At 43.0% G+C, this 21,926-nt stretch overlaps 1 protein-coding gene across 2 annotated transcripts in view; it reads right to left on the bottom strand.

The window, feature by feature from the left end:
* Positions 1 to 21,926, bottom strand: part of pik3cb (phosphatidylinositol-4,5-bisphosphate 3-kinase, catalytic subunit beta) — a 103,594-nt gene that overhangs the window by 46,980 nt on the left and 34,688 nt on the right. The window lies entirely within an intron of this gene.

Genomic DNA, 21,926 nt, shown 5'->3' with positions numbered 1-21,926 from the left:
GTGTGAAAAACGTATTTTTCATTTTACTACGCCTTTAACTTTTTTTTACAGGGGCCAGTTTTGAATTGCAGCTGCCCGTGCTCTTCGTCAACGAGTTCCTTAAACACCTATAACATGAGTAAATTAAAATGATTAACTACACGATTATAAATAATGTTAAATATGAGTGAATCATTTTCCAGTGAGGTTTGACTGGTGAATGACATGAGGAGGCCGTGGTGGCTGTGAAAGCAGGTCGACACGGTAGCGTGTTTGGGTTGAGTTAATGATCAGTTACAAACTTAATGACAGGATCGCAGTGAGAGTCAAGAGTCAAGTTACACAAGGTGAGCTCACAAAATAACAGTTTAACACCTAGTAATAAGGCAAAAAGCAGAGGTTTGACTCATGCAGCACATAGACAAAGAAACCACCTCGGCTTATCTCAAGGCAAGCAGGCTTCTTGTTATGCTCTTCAACCGATGTTCTGCTGTAGCCACAATACACACGTAATGATATGTTGCTGTCTGGCTGAACACTGCAGCCTCAGTTTAGTTTTGACAGTGTCTGTCCCCATGTATAGTATGTTTGAGTAATGTACTAAAAGTATACATTATAGTTGCACCGCTCACAGCTCTTTTAAAAAAAACTTTGAATCAACTTTTATTTGATGCCTCATTTGCTTTTAGGAGTCTTGGATTGCAAAAACACATTAATGTTCATAATGCTTTAGGTAAAGAGCTCTGTTCAGGAGCCATAAGGATGTATTATATCACGTATTATTTATTAGTTAGGTTGAGATATTATTTTTGAACACTCGTGGCGAGCTTTAGAGTGACAACACTGGGTGTGCATTTAGAGCAGTGGTTCTCATTGAGGAGGTTCCAGTGGTCCCCAGCTAAATGATGGAGAGTTGGTAACCAAATGAACCCTTATATAGATCTTTAACTCTTGAGAGTCCAAAATGAAAAAAATAAAACTTTAGGTTTAGAAGTCTACACAATTACAGAATGTAGAAGAATTGTTATTTTGATTGTTTGCCTGTTATCTCTCCTAATGGTATGGTACCAATATCTGAACATCAATACAGAATGGAATTGTGGACAAAATCTAATCCAACGGGAGGCATACTTTGACATACTTAGACATAGCATTGGTTAGACATAGCATTGGTTAGACATAGCATTGGTCCGACATAGCATTGGTCCGACTGTATTAAGGTTGGTGAGGGGTGCGTTAAAACGACCGGATTAAGGTTGGTGAGGGGTGCGTTAAAACGACCGGATTAAGGTTGGTGAGGGGTGCGTTAAAACGACCGGATTAAGGTTGGTGAGGGGTGCGTTAAAACGACCGGATTAAGGTTGGTAAGGGGTGCGTTAAAACGACCGGATTAAGGTTGGTAAGGGGTGTGTTAAAACGACCGGATTAAGGTTGGTGAGGGGTGCGTTAAAACGACCGGATTAAGGTTGGTGAGGGGTGCGTTAAAACGACCGGATTAAGGTTGGTGAGGGATGTGTTAAAACGACCCGATTAAGGTTGGTGAGGGGTGCGTTAACTGACCCGATTAAGGTTGGTGAGGGGTGCGTTAAAACGACCCGATTAAGGTTGGTGAGGGGTGCGTTAAAACGACCGGATTAAGGTTGGTGAGGGGTGCGTTAAAACGACCGGATTAAGGTTGGTGAGGGGTGCGTTAAAACGACCCGATTAAGGTTGGTGAGGGGTGCGTTAAAACGACCGGATTAAGGTTGGTGAGGGGTGCGTTAAAACGACTGGACTAAGGTTGGTGAGGGGTGCGTTAAAACGACCGGATTAAGGTTGGTGAGGGGTGCGTTAAAACGACCGGATTAAGGTTGGTGAGGGGTGCGTTAAAACGACCGGATTAAGGTTGGTGAGGGGTGCGTTAAAACGACCAGATTAAGGTTGGTGAGGGGTGCGTTAAAACGACCGGATTAAGGTTGGTGAGGGGTGCGTTAAAACGACCGGATTAAGGTTGGTGAGGGGTGCGTTAAAACGACCGGATTAAGGTTGGTGAGGGGTGCGTTAAAACGACCGGATTAAGGTTGGTGAGGGGTGCGTTAAAACGACCGGATTAAGGTTGGTGAGGGGTGCGTTAAAACGACCGGATTAAGGTTGGTGAGGGGTGCGTTAAAACAACCGGATTAAGGTTGGTGAGGGGTGCGTTAAAACGACCGGATTAAGCTTGGTGAGGGGTGCGTTAAAACGACCGGATTAAGGTTGGTGAGGGGTGCGTTAAAACGACCGGATTAAGGTTGGTGAGGGGTGAGCACGCCACCGAGTGGCGCGCTACGAGCTTGTAGGTCTGCTATTTCTTTTTTAAATCGAAGAACGACTGACATAGAAACATAGCTTTTTCAGAAAACTGAAAACCACTGATTTAGAGGGTCACACAGGTGCAGTGATCAGGTTAGACACAGGCAATGGAGAGCACATGCAGCGTTCCTAGCAGCAGCCAGAGACGGACAGAAGGGAGAGCAGAGAACCGCTATACAACATCACTGCTATGTTCCTTCATTTCATCCGTACAACTCTCAATAAATACACTCAGACTGGACATCCATCCGTTATTGTTTTCTGTGTCTACTGCATAGGATCACTCCCACCATACCCGTGACAGTAACGTGCCAAAGACGATAGACATCGCAAGGGGAAAATTGGCAGTTACATTCTAAACGTGTCTTGCCTAATCTGGCGGGGAAATGTATAATTTTCCATAATTTCTGAAACCATCTTCAGGAAGAATGACGAGATATTTGAAAACTTGGAAAAAATAGATCAAGCTGGAAAGCATAAAAGCTGGAATTTGCGCGATGGCAGTCTCAGTCAAATCTGGTCACATATATAATGTAACATGGTATCTGAGCAGATACACATCACAGGCCCATGTCAAACAGCACAGGTGCCAGGTGGATGTTGCAGCAGTACCACCGTGCTCCTGCGGGGGCAGCGCCTTGCTGTGCTGGGTGCAGAAGGGCATGGGGGAAGAGCTGCAGTGTAACCTTACTTGGGTGCGGGCCAGTGCTCAGAGGAATGCCCACTAAGCAAACAGCAGAACAAAAGGTCAGTCTGCCCTCTACCTCATCTGACAACCTAAAGCTGCTCCTGCTGCTACAGCGCACACACACACACACACACACACACACACACACACACACACACACACACACAAGTCTATAGATGCACACACGGTCACACTCACAGTTGACCATTGCCATGGTAATTATCAGATCGTGCTGTTCCCTTCTGTGTGTCATCGGACTCCATCGTTCGTAATAGCTGCTGGATATTATTTTATGTGGCAGCCAGAGGTTGGCAGAAGTCTTGACAACTTAGGTGGTGTGAAACAAAACAACAAAAAACAAAGCACTTTTGGACGGACGGACGGACGGACGCACGCACGCAATTTACAATTTAGGCATTTAGCAGACGCTCTTAATCCAGAGCGACTTACATTAAGCAAGAACAAAAAAGCATGGGAATACATCACATAAAAAGCATTTATCATGAAACATGCATGGTAAGTAACATTGCAGGTAAGCTAAGAACGTAACAGTGGAATATCTATATAATGAAACTATACATATAAACTATACATATATACTATACTATGCTATGCTATACATATGTACTATGACGTGCTATGACTTCATACAATGCAATTATAGTGCTGTCTACATAACATGCTATAAGTCTGTATCAAATGCTGTCTACAGAAATGCTATCTAAGGGGGTAGGGTAAGTGCTATGGGCCATGATGGAGTCTGAAAAGAAGATTGGGAGTGATGCTGCAGTTCTGACTGCAATGGGAAGTGCACATGGGAAGTGCACACACGCACGCACACACACACGCACCCACTGGTTTCCATGCGAGCCGAGGCCGCCTCGCCACAGCTGGCCTGCTCTTCCACTTGTCTCTTTTGCTCTCAATTGCCTGGTGCTCACGTGGCCCAGCGTCCATTAACTATCGCAGCTCCATCTCCATTTTGGCTGAATCTGCCCATTAAAAATGGCATTCTCCATTGCCTCTAATGGCTCTTCCCCCTTAGTGTTAAGTGGCTGTGCGAGCCGCAGATGGGCCAGTGTAATGCCATGTGGCTGGCGCTGGCTGCTCCGCTTGGCGTTCAGAGACACTATCTTGGCCACTTAACATTATCTGCTCCACAGTAAAACGCACAGTGTTACTTTAACTCAGTGCACATTAATGTAACCAAATGGACCCGCAAGGCAAAATGGTAAATGGTGTGCTGTCTGAGTGCTGTGCTGTACGTGCTTGCGGTATATTGTGAAATTACTTTTAAAAAACGCATTGCGGTGCATTGGGAGCTTATACCTACAATATATGATGAATTTTGAAACTGTTTAAATTCTTCATTGAAAAAGAAAATCTTGAACATATTTTACTATTATGAGCCAACATTAGGGACAGCAGTGGTTACTGTTAAACTAGCAAAAAATGATCATATTACTTCAAATAGAAATGTTGATATGAAATTCACTGGGGCAGTAGTACGGCCTGGGTAACTACTGTAAGTTGTACAGTAGGCCATGGTTGAGAATCAATGCCAGAGCCATAAAAACCTTCTCTTATCGAGGTCCCCGGCATATCTTTTTCAAATTATATAATAAATGTCAATTTGGGGGTCCTTGACACCCCAACCAACTAAAATACTTAAAAGTATGATGTCATGAACTCTTTTTCTTTTTTTTTCTTCAATTTCCTCTCCTTTCCAACTGGCCCTCCTGGCGCCCCATGGTGGACCCCTGTGTCTTGACTTATTGGACACACAAATAGCAGCAATTAGCAAGCTCACAATGTGTCGCATCGCAGTGCATTGTGAGCTTGTAGATCAGCTATTTTCAAATAAGGCTGAAGTGGATAATGTATGTTTTGTAATAATAATCAAAATCTACAAAGTATTAAAGTAACTAAAGCTGTAAAATATGTGTGGTAAAAGTACAATATTTTGATCTGAGATGTAGTGGAGTATCAGTAAAAGTATAGACAATTGGAAAAACTCAAGTAAAGTACAAATAATTAAGTACAGTAAGTAAGTAAAGTAATGTACTACCATCGGCATGTGTATCAAGCATGTTCACAACACCTTTCACACACACACACACACACCGCATGTTTGGTAACTTTGGTAGGGTGACGTCACAGAGGGGGTACAGTTACATGTTGGTAGGGTGACGTCACAGAGTGGGTACAGTTACATGTTGGTAGGGTGACGTCACAGAGTGGGTACAGTTACGCACATGAAAAGAAACATGACACCCCAGAGATTCTGTCTGACGCACGATGATCAAGGACAGATGAATAGGTCCTTCATGCGTGAACAAGAAAGCACGCACGCCTGCACAGGTATTACTATAGGCTACTTCTGAGGTCTAACATTGTCACGAGCACCAAGAATCAACATCACCTACAGTATTATGATCAAGGAATAACTTGGTACTACACTCAAGGAATAATTTGGTACTACACTCAAGGAATAATTTGGTACTACACTCACTGTTTGAGAGGTCATTTCATTTTACCTTTTACTCAAGTTACATTTTGAGTGCAGGACATGCACTTGTAACAGAGACAGATTGTTTCCACACACACACACTCACACACACACACACACACACACACACACACACACACACACACACACACACACACACACACACACTCACACACACCAGGGTTATGGGGTACGCGGTGGCGAGCAGCCAGGAGTCTTCTGCTAGGTCGGGTTTCACAGGAAGACCGAAAACGGAGGGGCGCAACAGAGGTGACAGATAGAGGCTGGAGTGAGAGAAGGGGGAGCTAGAGAACGGGGAAGAGAATATATAGATGGAGAGAAAGCATTTTTATGTGAGCGCTATAGACACCCTAGCCTGAGGGGTACCAGTCCAACCACATCAGTCAGTACAATGTGCATGTCCCCCTAGATCACCACATGCACGCACACACACACACACGCATTATCTCTCTAGTCTATAGCATGGGTTTTCAACATGGGGTCCGTGGACCACTGGTGGTCTGTGGAGGTATTGCACGCGGTCCCTGACCACATGCAATACTTTCTCAACCACTAGTTGAGAAACCGTGAACTGAATGACCTAGTGACCTATGATGAGTCCATCCATGTAGTAATTTACTGACAAGTTGGAGTTCAAGAAATTCAACAGGAAAAGGGGAGTCAACGGTTGAGAAACAGTGGGATGTATACACTTGGGATGCATAGCGAGTGTCAACTTACAAAAGCACTAATCGTATAGCCCATATCCCCACCCAACAACAACAGTGGTCCCCAGGTTGATTCTAAGTCAGGGTGGTGGTCCCTGGTTCACAATCAGTTGAAAACGACCTGCTCTATAGGGATAAAGGACGGCTATGACTTTACTTTGAGAAATGCAGGAATGTTTTCCCACTTTTAATCCAGATGTTCCACGCCTACCTTGCCAACAAGAGAGAGGAGTATGAAGTTGAGCACATGGACAGAGGGAGCACAGGAGGGGAATACAGACTTGGATTTATGCAGGCTAGAACTATGAAGACAAGAGCGAGCCCAACTCTAAGTGCATTAATATGTGCATATGTTGAGCCATCATGACTAAAACCATGCCATACTTTATGAGAACGATGCAGCCAGTGGTCGATGAAGTACTCAACCACAGTACCTGAGTAAAAGTACAGATACTAGTGTCAAATATAATCCGCTACAAGTGAAAGTAGCTCAGTCAAAATGTTAACTCAACTAAAATAAATTGCTTTTAAATATTACTAATTTAAATATACTTCAAAAGCACATGTTAAAAAATACTTAAGTAAAAGTAGAGGTTTTTGCATTTCTGTAACACAAAGAACAATGTTTGAGTCTTCTGTGTACCACAGCAGGTCACATTGACATTTTAAGGTCACACAAACTATGTCCAGACGGACTTTGCGAGCAGTGGAGGCGAGACATGACAGGTGTCGACGATTAGACTATTCAAAATCATAAAAGAAAATGAGTGGAGGAAAACATAATTGGTCTTAGAGCAATCAGATGAAACACTATTGGGCTATTTATGTGAAGGAGCCATTCTACTTCCGAATGTCGCAGCAGCAACAATTTCCCAATCATAAATCATAATCCAATTATAGTATATTTATATAGCGAATTGTAGCAACAGTTACGTGTTCTTCACCGACAGGACTGGCACCTGCTGTGGTGCTCTGCAGCTGTAGGCCATCTGCCTCAAGGTTTGACGTGCTGTTTCCTCAGAGATGGTCTTCTGCATACCTTGGTTACTGTGGTTACCGTTGCCCATCAGCTCGAACTAGTCTGGCCATTTTTCTCTGACCTCTGGCATCAACAAGGCATTTTTTCCCCCCTCTGCAACATTCTCTATAAATCCTAGCCATGAGGCTGTGCATGAAACTCCCAATATTTCTGAAATACATCTGGCACCAATAACCATGCCAAGTTCAAAGTCACTTGTCTTAAAGTGCTCGGTTTGAACTAGGGCTGACCTCGATTAGTTGAATAGTCGACTAATCGATCGGAACGGGTCTCAGTCGACTGACCACCTCTTAGTCGACTGAGCAAAAAAATAAATATATATATATATATATATATATATATATATATATATATATTTATAAAAATACAATATTTACAAAAATATACAAAAATATTGTATTATTCCACTAGGTCTGTGGGGGACATAAACACATTTGAACATTCTGACTGTTCAAATCTCCAATGTGCATGTGGAGTGTGTCTGCCTGTGTGGCAATGTGCCACTGCCTGTGACTTGAATCGCACAGTGGGCTGGCCTGATAGACTCCAGAATCTCAATCTCACCTGCTGTGCTCAATCTGGCTAATGACAAGCCTCTCAGTTGTTCACAAAAAAAAGGAAAAAAATAAAAAAATAAAATTCGTTTTTTTCCCCCCGAGTCTATCAGGCCTGCAGATTCAAGTCACAGGCAGTGGCACATTGCCAACACAGGCCTGATTTCAGAGGGGAATGAGTCCCCCTACCTGGAGGAGGTGGAGAGACTGACTCACTGGTGTCAGGATAACAGTCTCCTCCTGAACACCAGCAAAACAAAGGAGATGATAGTGGACTTCAGGTTAAAGGGCAACAAGAACTACGCCCCCCTTAACATCAGTGGGACCACGGTGGAAAGGGTAACCTGTTTTAAATATCTAGGTGTACACCTGACTGAAGACCTGTCATGGTCAACCCAGACGAACGCTGTGGTGAAGAAGTCACGGCAGAGGCTGTACCATCTCAGACGCCTGAGATCTTTTGGAGTGTCTCCTCTTGCACTACACAACTTCTACACCTGCACCATAGAGAGCGTCCTGTCAGGAAACATCACAGCGTGGTATGGGAACTGTACGGTGCGAGACCAGCAAGCCCTGCAGAGGGTCGTCAGGATGGCGGGGAGGATCACAGGAGGCAGCTTCCCAGCCCTCCAGGAGATCTATACCAAGCGCTGCAGAACAAAGACCAAGCGGATCATGGAGGACAGTACCCACCCGGCTCATGGTCTGTTTGAGCTGCTGAGGTCCGGGAGAAGATACAGGATACACAAGGCTGTCCTGGAAAGACTGAGGAAAAGTTTCTTCCCCCAGGCCATTAGGATTTTAAATGATGACATGGACCTTGGGAGACGGGCAGTTTGAGTGCACGTACGCACATACAACCCCCCCCCTCTCCCTTCACATGGACATGACATAATACCTCTATGGACATTATTTATTTGTAGTCTAACTACTTTTTATTATAGTCTGCTTTTATAGGGTTGGAAGTATTTTAAATGGTTTTTAGTTTTAGTTTAGTCCTCTTGTCCTGTTTTACTGTTCACTGTTCTGTGGGGCTGACCTACATACATTTCACTGCATTTTAAAGATACTACTTTTTTAATATGTATGTGACAAATAAAGATTGATTGATTGATGATTGATTGAGACACACTCCACATGCACATTGGAGATTTGAACAGTCAGAATGTTCAAATGTGTTTATGTCCCCCACAGACCTAGTGGAATAATACAATATTTTTTTATATTTTTGTAAATATTGTATTTTTATATAAAAAAATTGGGACAAAAAAAAATGTATTCATCTATCAGTCGACTATACAAATCCTTAGTCGGGGACAGCCCTAGTTTGAACTCCAGCAGATCGTCTTGACCATGTGTACATGCCTAAATGCATTGAGTTGCTGCAGTGTAATTGGCCGAGGAGAAATATGTGACAACGTGCAGTCGGACCGCCGTATCTAATAAAGTGGCTGGTGAGTGTATATAATACAAAGCAGGAAACGTGTTATGCTTGATCAGCACGTTTCAGCATCGACCTAGTTATTTCTCTCGCGCCACCACGCTCCCTCCGCCTACACCTCTCCATCTCTCTGGCTCTGACTGAGCTCGTCTGACTTCATACAAAACAGCCAACGTTGTCTCACGAGTCACAACACTGATCGGTGCTGACGACGTTGACTCGTCGACATACACACATCAGTACCAGAGATGTCATCGGGCTGAAACCATGCCCAAATTTGGAGTCATGCAAGATACTTCCCAGTGGATGGACTAACGTCACAGGCTATGGCCACATGAAGACCAACTATACAGTACTGTAGTAGGCCTAAATAAGTACAATTTTTAGGTATTTTACTTTACTGGAGTATTTACAATCATTGTATTTCTACTATTTCATTTGAGATATATATTATACCTTTTACCCCACTACAATCTTTTGAAAACTTGAATTTCTAGTTACTTACGTTATCGTTACAAAACATAGATGAACCACTTGGAAATAGCCGTACAAGCTCACAATGTGACATGAGAGCTTGTAGATCTGCCATTTTCAAAAGATTTGTATACATTTTATATATTCTAAAACGTATGCATAATGAGTACCTTCTACTTTACTAAAAGTACATTTTGAATTCTGGACTTTTATATCGCGGTATTTGATACTTTTGTGAATAAGCCGTTCAACTATTGCATGAACACTTTTAGGTCCTATTTACACACAGTCAACTCTTGAATTGACAACTACAGTACATTGACAGTGATGCTGATTTTACTGTACAGGGGAATGTCAGCAAGGGGGAAGAGTCACACCAGCACGTCTGTCAAGTGCGCCCTACTGTACTTGGCGGACACGCTAGTGTGATTCTATGATGACATGTCTGTCAATGTGTGAAGTGCAGGAGGGAACAGGGGGGGATACAGTTGAGGTTAGTTTGTAAAATAGCCCATTCTGACCTGAGATCAGATTCTAAAAATGTCTGTTTGAAAATGACAGTTTTCTGAAAAAGCTACGTTTCTGTCAGTCGTTCTTCGCACCGTGTGGCGCGCTATGAGCTTGTAGATCTGCTATTTTTCAATAGCTAAATTACAACATAATGCTAACACCAAAAGGGGTTCCCGCCCCAAAATGGGATAGTTTGGAAAGCTCCAACTCCATCCATATTATGGCTGGGCAATATGGACAAATCAAATATCACAATGTTTTTTCACAAAACACTTCAATATCCATATGTTCATAACATTATATTGGGGACGATAATATATATACACTCTTAAAATTGTCAAAGATATTCCTAAATAGGAAGAATTGTAGATCCGCTCCCTCCACTGGCTCCCGGTCGCTGCCCGCACAGAATACAAAACTCTGATGCTGGCATTCAAAGCAACCAAAGGTATGGCTCCCCCATATCTTACAAGTATGATTGAACCCTACAAACCCTCCCGCGCACTCAGATCAGCCAACGCAGGGAAACTGGAAGTACCCTCACTAAAAACGCCGGGACAACGCTCCACACGTCCCAAACTCTTCTCCCTTCTGGCTCCAAAACTGTGGAATGCACTTCCCATTGCAGTCAGAACTGCAGCATCACTCCCAATCTTCCGCCGTAGCCTGAAAACCCACCTTTTCAGACTCCATCATGGCCCATAGCACTTACCCTAACCCCTTAGATAGAATTTCTGTTGGCTTAGATAGCATTTGACTTAGACTTATAGCATGTTATGTAGACAGCACTATAATTGTATTGTATATAGTCATAGCACGCCATAGTACATATGTATAGCATAGTAGTGAATATGTATAGTTTATTATGTATAGTGTATGTATAGTTTCATCATATAGATATTCCACTGTTACCTTCTTAGCTTACGCATGTTTCATGATAAATGCTTTTATGTGATGTATTCCCATGCTTTTGTTCTTGCCTAAATGTAAGTCGCTCTGGATTAAGAGCGTCTGCTAAATGCCTAAATTGTAAATTGTACAAGCTCAACGCTTCACATCGAGACACGTTGTGAGCTTGTAGAGGTGCCATATTCCCCTATTTTGGAAAATCTTTGAACATCATGGAGTATAAAATAGGGCTGAATGATGCCATATCCTTACATTACAATATTCAAAATACCTAGACAGTTTGTGATATAAGACTATAGTGTCAAATCACGATCGTGTTCATGCAAACGCACAACTCCAACCACACATAATCACAAAACAAGCCCAAGACTCAAACAAATGCAGAACTCCATCTGTACCACCACAAAGCATGACCTCAAGTAACCCCACCAGAGAAGACAAACAATAATAAATAAAGATGACAAAATCTAGTTTGTTCTCCACTTAAACATGTTTTGAAAAACACCGACAGGGGGGGGGTAAAAGAATGACAAAAAAGGCCAGTTGGTTGCCATGGCTACAGTCCATCTCATCGCCAAGTGACAGTGACACGTTGGAAAAGCTTTTATGCCCCAGATGCATTGTGCTTATTTACACTGCCGCTGCTCACCACTTGCCGTCTAAAAAGCTCTCTCTGTCTGACAGTAAGGGGTCTGTCAGGCTCTCAATGGAGTGTGTGTGGCTGAGACAGATAGCAACCACACAGTCATAAAGGGAGCGAGTGTGTGTCTTTGTGCGTGTACATGCATAGACATAACTGTGTGTGCAGTCTATTCATTAAGGATCCTGCTGGCTCTGGGACATGTGTTCTCGCCTTACACCCCACACCGAAAATGTTATAACAGCCTGACTTAATTCCTCGGATGGCGCACGCCATATATTCTACCAATGTTTACATATTACACGTGCAAGGACGTAAACACTGTCGCGCCCTGTTGAGTGAACTCAGTAATTTGTGGGATCCGATGACAGGCATGTCTGTACACTTGACCTGACCTTACCTAACTAAATTAATTTCGCTCCTATGACACCAAAATGTGAAACGCCCTACCATCAGCCATTAAGACATGTGAATCCCTTGACTCCTTCAAAACCGCTCTCAAAGGGCACCAGCTGCAATTCGAAACTGGCCCCCGAAAATAAAACTAAAAAACTAAAAAGTGTTAAAAGCCCAAAAAGTGAGGCTAGCGGTAACGTTTTTAAAAGGTGTAATTTAATTCAACAGGGGGAAATTGCATGGCTGTCAGTGAAAGGGTTAGAAAGGAAGCACTCGTGTATATGAAAAGCTGATAAAATGGACACATCACTTATTGGGTTATGACAGGATCTTAAAGAAAATGTATGGATCCCGCACACTCACGTGTGCCTTTCCAATACGTTTTAATGTTTTAAACCGGGGCTTTTCGTTTGACCTGACAAAAAGCCAAGGCTTTAAACGTCATTAAAACGTAACTTATTGGAACATGTGAGTGTGCAGGTTGTAAATGTGTATGGGTGGTACTGGTAGAGAGAATGGAAGTAGGCTGGTATATATGTGAGAGAGAGAGAGAGAGAGAGAGAGAGAGAGAGAGAGAGAGAGAGAGAGGGGGGGGGGGGGGGGGGGGGGGAGAGAGACCAAGAGGAGTTTTCTTGTTGAGTATCATGTCGTCCCGCCCTGACCTTGAATTCCCCCAAACCATTCATCTGATCAGTTCAGAATGAAAGGAGGAGGAATGATTGAACAACATTTTAAGCTGTGTAGTATATGTGTCTGTGTAGTATACACATTCTGGGAGTTCTGCGTGCGTGATCAGATGAAGATGAAGAATTACCCTACAACTATAAAACACAGAGCTTCCATAATGACATTATCAGGAATCAGCAGACTGGTGGCAATATTCTGACATAATGCGTCTGCTCTGCAGTGTAAGGATGAGCCATGACGACAATTAAAAATCACACACGTGTGAACTGAGTGGTGCAATTCCCCCCCCCCCCCCCCCTCTCTCTCTCGCTCTCTCATTAGAGACACAGCACTACCCCTCTCTCTGTTTCTGGCGCCCCCTACTGGTATAAATAAGTCACATACTCGTGCTTACACAGGTACACAGGTAAACGGACATTGCTGGTTGTAGACAGCCGGGAAATCTTGAAATGTGTCCTCTTCTCACTCTGCCAACCAACTGTCTCGGATTTCAAATGCTTCGCTCGGATTGTTCTCTCGTATTTCACATTTCTGCTTTGATGTTGTGTTTGCTTGTGTGTACTGTGTACTATACAGTATGGCAGCGTGAGCTAACCACATCCTGCTACTTAGAGATAAGTCTGTTTGTACAGTAAGCATCACCCACGCCCACCCTGCGCTATATGTGGGCTACATACAGGAAGTGATGACACCCAAAAGGAAATGAGTGACAAATAACGCTCAGAGCACAAGTGCCGCAGTCATTCATAAAAACAAAACCGTCGTAGGCTGAGTCACAGGCTCAGTTGCTATTTTAGTTGTTGAAGGTTGTGGTTGACATTGTTTTCCATAGTCTGTCCAAATGGTACAAAAGACTACAGTTCTGCCAGTTCATATTCTATATGTATGTGAATAGCATAAGGACTAACTTCACTAACCTAATGGCTCCAAGCATAACCTCAATCCCTAAAACTAAACCTAACCCTTACTTCTAACCCAAGGATGCTTAATCCTAACTTATTTTACCACAATCTACTATTACAATAATTACAACAATCTACTATTACAAATCTTTTACTAATTGTAACCCTTAAGTTCCTTTTAGTGGATTTTAGTGGAGGTTGCTGGGTTCAGAAATGACATCAGAAAAAGAGAAGGGAACCCGCACACTCATCTGCTCCAAAAGTTTATTTATCGACGACGTTTCTAGCCAAGGCTCTTCATCTGGTCAAACTGTTTGACCAGATGTGGTCAAAGTGATAGTGTGTATTTGGCCACAGACAGAGTTAGTGCCAGGCGCCCCCAGAAGAAAACATGTGCAATTTTGCATTTTCAAAGTTATTTAAAATGTTTCACAATGTTTCAAGATTTTTCAAAGTCTTTCAATAACAGGTGATCTACAAGCTCCCAACTCGATGTGATGCGTTGTGAATCGCTCATTTCTGAAGTATCAAACAACTGTTCCTCAATTTGCTGGAGTCGAGAAGCACTTGTCTAGGCAGCAAGATAGAGAGGCAGAGAGTTACAGCAAGGCGGTCATAATCCACGTTAACTCGAGAACCGTTCGCCCCGCCACCTTCAAATTTGAACACACGCGTTCCACACCACCAACAGGGAGTGCTGTCCCAGGTGTCGAGTCGGTCAGATAAACTGTTTTCCAGAACCGTCAACCACCACAAAAGGCTCTGGTCAGGCTTTGCCCAGTGGACATCAGCTGTACATTCCATGACGTCACATTGAGATTAGGCAACATACTTCATATTTGGGCATGCCTGGACACAGAACTGCATATACAGGAATAAAGGGACACAGAGAGACAGATGCAGAAATCTCCATATATGAGCATAAAAAGGGACACAGACAGATGGGTGGAACGGGTACTCTCAGAGCAGACCTATTTACACGCACCTCGACAGTGGGTGCAGGGCCAATATAATGCAATTATGGAGGGAGGTAGGGCCCCCGCACACCATTATTTTGGAACGGGTACTCTGACACGGGTACAACAGGTATTGCAGAGCCGGGTAGGGCATGGATCTACCAACTTCCATCGTTACAGACTCTGTGCTCAACAGCCGGGCACCGGTCTAGTCCTCTTAACGTGGGAGAATTAGAAGTGGATGGTCTCAACGGGTGTCGTTTATTGTTTCTTCGGGTACAGATGAAGATCGTAGGAACACCGTGAAAATTACAATAGAATATAAATACTATTACAATCGTGACATTTTTCTCATAGTCTTCAACAATAAAATCTGTAAATTACATATCACTTTCAATAGTACAATAAATAAAATGGTTAAGTTATGTAATTAATGCAGTGATACGATAACTCAATCATTTCAAGAGTAGACCAATAAATTACCAAGAATGTACCATAAGTCCATAACAGAAATATACCAAGCGAACAATCAACCCACAATACAATTAATTAGACCTAAAGTAAATGAATTAACCCAAAACAGAACAAACAAATCATATACCTCGCTCCGCTAATCGAGGGGCTATAGGGGTTGAATCGAATGCCACCTTGAACTTCATACCAACAATCTTGGGATAACCGATACTTGGCACATCGGACACAGCAAAAGCAGGCACTGTAAACAATATAAACGGCTTTACATTATATACTGAATCTACAAACTGTATACTGAATCTACAAACTGTATACTGAATCTACAAAACTACATACTGAATCTACAAACTGTATACTGAATCTACAAAACTACATACTGAATCGACAAAACTACATACTGAATCTACAAAACATTTCAACAATATCAAATCAACTGGGTTAAACATGAAGTTGCAAACAAACAAGTCTCATACCATGTGGCTCTGCTGCTTCAACATGCTGTGTCTCACTGTGTCACTCTGGCTGAGTGTCTCTGAGGTGAGTGAAGCCAACATGCTTCAGCTATATATGCACTCTAACAGGAAGTTTCACAATAAAGGTACCCTAAGTCTACAGGAAGTGTCAAAATAAGACAACACAAATAAACAAAGAAAATTAACAAACTTCAAAGTAAAGACATGACTGAAGTTAAAAGAACCAACTGACACCGGCAGTTACACACGTTGATGCCTTTCTTTATAACACAAGGGAGCAACAACAAGTGAGCGACATCCACAATACTGGAGGGAGAGGGAACAACGATCTGGTACCACCCACTTACAAATCAAACATGGGCAAATTCTCCTTCTACAAGTACAACACTGCCACCCAAATGTGGAATGTCCTGACCCCTTCTCTCAAAAAATGCAAATCACTGGAGTCCTTTAAAACAGCCCTGAAAAATCCAGGAAATGATCGCTCCTCCCTTAGTCAAAGTGACTATACCCCCCACCTCTTTATAACCCCCTTCCTTTGTTCCCCAGCCTGTCTTTTTTATTATTTTTGGTGATGATTAAAAAAAGAAAATCATGTCATGATTATTAATTGAATACCCAGGACATGAATGGAAACAAGACCGCAAGGACTTTTTTCTGTGATATCCTTTTAGACTAAGTATTTGACTGTTTACATTTCTGCATAATAAAGTATTCAATCAATCAAATCAAATCAAATCTTCAAGGTTTCTTATTTGGGAGAAAGTGTTGGGCTAATTCCATTTTGAGATAATTTGTGTGCTTGTGGAAATGTCGGCCGAAGGCAGTGCTAGAGTAAAGTGTGTGTGTGGAAATTTATTTGATGTTGTATATTATGTAATCTGCCTTGTAAGGATCTGGAGTGTCAGTTTGGTATTCACTTGATCATTGTTTGCAAACTGTCATGTCGGTTTATTGTAATTGTTTATGTAAACTGTACAAAGTGTCCTGTAAGTCCATATGGGCTGGGCTTCTTCGGAATCGGAAGCATGACACTTAAATAAAGAATCAATCATCATCATCATGTAGGCCTAAGGCAGTGTTGAGTAATGTAGGCCTAAGGCAGTGCTGAGTAATGTAGGCCTAAGGCAGTGCTGAGTAATGTAGGCCTAAGGCAGTGCTGAGTAATGTAGGCCTAAGGCAGTGCTGAGTAATGTAGGCCGAAGGCAGTGCTGAGTAATGTAGGCCTAAGGCAGTGCTGAGTAATGTAGGCCTAAGGCAGTGCTGAGTAATGTAGGCCTAAGGCAGTGCTGAGTAATGTAGGCCTAAGGCAGTGCTGAGTAATGTAGGCCTAAGGCAGTGCTGAGTAATGTAGGCCTAAGGCAGTGCTGAGTAATGTAGGCCTAAGGCAGTGCTGAGTAATGTAGGCCTAAGGCAGTGCTGAGTAATGTAGGCCTAAGGCAGTGCTGAGTAATGTAGGCCTAAGGCAGTGCTGAGTAATGTAGGCCTAAGGCCAGTGCTGAGTAATGTAGGCCTAAGGCAGTGCTGAGTAATGTAGGCCTAAGGCAGTGCTGAGTAATGTAGACCTAAGGCAGTGCTGAGTAATGTAGGCCTAAGGCAGTGCTGAGTAATGTAGGCCTAAGGCAGTGCTGAGTAATGTAGGCCTAAGGCAGTGCTGAGTAATGTAGGCCTAAGGCAGTGCTGAGTAATGTAGGCCTAAGGCAGTGCTGAGTAATGTAGGCCTAAGGCAGTGCTAGAGTAAAGACCATGAGATGAACAACATCAGTACCTTTCATCCTCATGCATGAACTAACCCATGAACACATCCCATGGCACTCTAGCCAAAATTTGTTTAGATTTATCTTGTTTGGGACGAAATACATCATCCTCTGAGCCACACCACTAGCATGGAAAAGTAAAACGCCCCACCAGATCATAAACACCAGAGTGCAAAGCTTTAAAGGAGAATTCCATGCTAGAATGCTTTCTTACCTTTCTTTGTAGTCGTTACGTCCCCACCAAAGAGGTCCAGGTGTTTTGTTTGTGCAAAAGCTCCTTATTGGCTATTTCCCCTACCATAAGCCCTCAATGAATTGCATTGAATGGAATGGGAATTGAATGGGGCTATGGGGTGTTGTGCTAATTTGCTTATTTCCATCTAAATAAGTAGTAAAGTGTGCCGCTTGGGATATTATTTACATTATGAAGAGAGGATATATACAAAAAATATATAATTTTGAGCGATGGAAATAATTGAATTAGCACAACACCCCATAGCCCCATTCAATTCCCATTCAATTCAATGCAATTCATTGAGGGCTTATGGTGAGGGGAATTGGCAATAAGGAGTTTTTGCACAAAATAACACCTGGACCTCTTTGGTGGGGACGTAACAACTACAAAGAAAGGTAAGAAAGCCTTTTAGTCTGGAATTCTCCTTTAACAATGAGCACATCTTGAAAGCATTTGGTCCATCCACTCTCACATAATGAATAATTTCACGAGTGACCAATAGGCCATAGAAAAGAAAAGAAAGTAACAGGACTTTTTTTAATATATTATATTGTATATCACAGTATATTGGCAAAGTCTACTTTGCCAATATTATACTGCCGATTGTGAGAAATGGTCCACCCTGATTGGAGTAAATGGAATGAATGACTTCCATTTCCTCAATCAGAGGAAACCGATGCGTTTCATGCCCGGTAGCTTTGGTTCTACCAAAGTCCAGCATTGCTATAACGCTTTTGGATTGAGGGACGATGGGGAAGTAAGAGCAGAGAATGTCAACAGGGTCCTGCACAGGACGCTTTGATTTGTCCCACTACTGCTGGATGCAACTAAAAGGTGCATGCAGGCAGCTAAAAGTGCCATTTAACCCATTCTGACCTGAGATCAGATTCATACGAGGTTTCCGCCGGACACACACTGGTCTGATGAACCCATTCTGACCTGAGATCAGATTCTAAAAATGTCAGTCGTTCTTCGATTTTTTTCAAAAATAGCAGACCTACAAGCTCGTATCGCGCCACTCGGTGGCGCGATATGAGCTTGTAGATCTGCTATTTTTAAATAGCTAAAGCATAACATGATGCCGACACCAAAATGGGTGCCCGTTCAGAATGGGTTAGTACCGCAAAATCCAACAATATGACAAATCTTCTAATGCCGCATAATCCAGCATTTTCCAAAGAGTATCCCGGGTGTTTAATATGCAAGGGAAACAGTATTTCAAAGAGAGCGAAAGATGGACAGAGACAGACCAACAGACAGAGATACGGCCATTACAGCACCACAGACAGCAATGCAGTGTGCTCGGCTGGACTTTTTTCACCTGGTTTAGGATAATGCTAAAAGATTTATAACCTCATCTTTCTGGTGTTTTAGGGCAAAAACAAAACCACATTTAACTGCCCATAACAATGGAACGAATTATCGTGACGGCACAGTTCTCTCCCCTCCCCCCCCCAATTCTACAAGACTCTAATGCGTCCTTCAAAGCGAGTGGTGGATGTATAATAAATTATGCTCTGGTTTTGCAAAGTTAGTGAAAACACCTTTAATCGCAGCTATAGACGATGTTTTAACTCTGGCGGTTAATGAGTTAATCATACACACTCATCCGTTAGGAACTCCCATTGGGGTGCATCTTTTAATGCACTGGAAATATTAGTCCTTCCAACCGGCGACCGCACGCATTAATGGCCAAAAGGATTGTGTGCATACTGCATATGGATGCTTGCAAAATAACAGTTTTGAAATCGAGTTGTAATAGTGAATGTCAACTGCTGGGATGACTTGAAATGCAGTGGTTTTTTAAAACTTTTTTTTCTTTTATTTCTTTGGTGATGCAAGGAAGATGTAATGTATCCAATATAGCCATTAGCGCCGTCCAAGGGAGATGGTAACTGCGATCTGTACTACCAAAACAAATTCCTTTTACATGTATGGCAAATAAAGGCTTCCGATTCTGATTATTCTGATTAGTCTGATTCAGTCATTGTTGCATGAGTCATGAGTGTGTGTGTGTGTGTGCATGTGTGACACAGTGTTATAGCAGGTCAGCCATTGACAAGACGACAATGCAGACCTGCTCTCTACACCTCCGGCTGTCGCCATGGGAATAAAGAATAGAGACAGGCCAAGAGGCTGGCTTTGGAGAGACACATCACATACAGCAGCGCCGGCCCAGTGATGGGAACTGAATACATTACTATACAAACAACATACCAAGCATTCCCGACTAGGACACCTCCTGCTGAAATGAGGAATGTGTGTGCGTGTGCGTGTGTGTGTGTGTGTGTGTGTGTGTGTGTGTGTGTGTGTGTGTGTGATTACAGCAGAGTCATGTCACAAAATTAATGATGTGTGTATGAGTGTGAGAGAGACAAACGATGATCCATTATTTTCTATGTATTAATGATTGAAGCTGCACTTGACTTCTTGACTTGCACCTGAAGTCAGAAGATTAAAAACATCAGGGCTAAACACCGCCAGGACATAGAAGAAGAGTTAGGGATAGACTTGCTTACAGAAAACAAAGGGAGGAAGCGTTGTCTGGGTTCAGAGGCGTTCTCAAAGGGTTCTCTTCAAAAGAACAGGTAAAGAAACAAAAAAGAGCATGCTTGTCCCCAGTGTGCAGACTCTCCAGGGAAGAAATATTGACCCAATTCAGTCTTCAGGTAAAAAACAAAACAAAAGATTATACGTTTTGACTATTGGCGCTTACTTAATGAATTACTTGGGGATAGAAAGAGAGAAATGCAGATTGACAGATAGGAAACAATGAGAGAAGATTGTCCATGAGAGTGTGTGAGATGGGCAGTCAGGAACGTAAGTTAGTCATTAGGAAAGGCGATTGATCGATCAATCAATCAATCTATATAGGCTTATCTATCTATCACTTCCTTCTTCTCAAGACAGATAGCCTACCAATGACTTGCGTCAGGCTCACAGAAAGATGACTACAACAAAAATGGGTGCCTCTTTTGGTTGGCAGCGCGACCAGTTGAAAACGATCATTATGATCGATGTCATTCCCGCTCCTGCACGCTCCTGTTGAATATCATTCCCGTCCCGTCCCGATCGCGGGATTAATACAAATATTAATCCCATCCCGCGGGAATCCGACAAAATGTCAGTCTCTAACACACACACACACCGTGGCCATTCCCTGACTGAAGCAGTCAGACTCTCACACTTTCAGAGGAGGATGGACAGACAGAGAGCTGGATGGAGGGGGGGATGGGAGGAGGTGACTGGGAAACATGAACAGATTGACAGTAGAATAACATACACAAGAACAGGAATTAAATGGAAACTAAACGGCTGCGAGAACAAATGTTTTAAAGTCACACTGAGATGGCAAACAAGAGAACCAGCATGGAGCAATGAGAGAGAGAGAGAGACAGAGACAGAGACAGAGACAGAGACAGAGACAGAGACAGAGACAGAGACAGAGACAGAGACAGACAGACAGACAGACAGACAGACAGACAGACAGATAAAGTGGAGAGAGACATGGGAAGGGCAGATATACAATGCGGGGCTGTAGTGGGTGGGTTGAACTGGGCTGGGCTTTTACAATAGGCCTCTGTTTTTGGCAAGCGCCAGCTTGTGTGTGTAGTCCCGTGCCCTTCACAAACACTACCCTTGTGTTGCCTTTGCCCCCCATAACCTAGTGCCATCCCCTTTACCTCATCTCTCTCTCTCTCTCTCTCTCTCTCTCTCTCTCTCTCTCTCTCTCTCTCTCTCTCTCTCTCTCTCTCTCTCTCTCTCTCTCTCTCCTCTTCCACAAAGACCAACACACGCATTGAGCGCCTGCAAAAACCCTGAGTGGAGGGCAATGGGGTCACAGGGCACAGATGACAAACGGTAAACAAATGCTCACATGGTGGATTGGATTATGTCAGTGTCTTGTTCAGAACTACTCTGAGGCAGTGCATTCACACCTTTAAAGGATGCTCTTTCTCTTCACACACACACGCGTCAAAACAAAAAGCACATGCATGAAAACGACATGCTTGGTTTTGCACATTCAGACCGTGTGGAAACGTCACAGGAAACACAACGGATGGATCCAGAGGACGTGTACACACCTCCTAGCGCTTTTTCATCGATAAACACAAAATTCAGATTTTTTTCTTTTTCTGGGGGGTTGGCCTCTCCTTCTGCAATGTACTCCTTGCCGTTCACTTGTTTACGGCTCAGAAAGAAGCCTAATCTAGGGAGCTCTCCATGGTTTTGACCAGATGGGC

The sequence above is a fragment of the Protomyctophum parallelum genome (genome assembly GCF_964188405.1).
Source record: "Protomyctophum parallelum genome assembly, chromosome: 9".
Taxonomy (NCBI): domain Eukaryota; kingdom Metazoa; phylum Chordata; class Actinopteri; order Myctophiformes; family Myctophidae; genus Protomyctophum; species Protomyctophum parallelum.
Note: the sequence above shows the minus strand (reverse complement) of the source record. Positions and strands in the feature narration are given on the sequence as shown.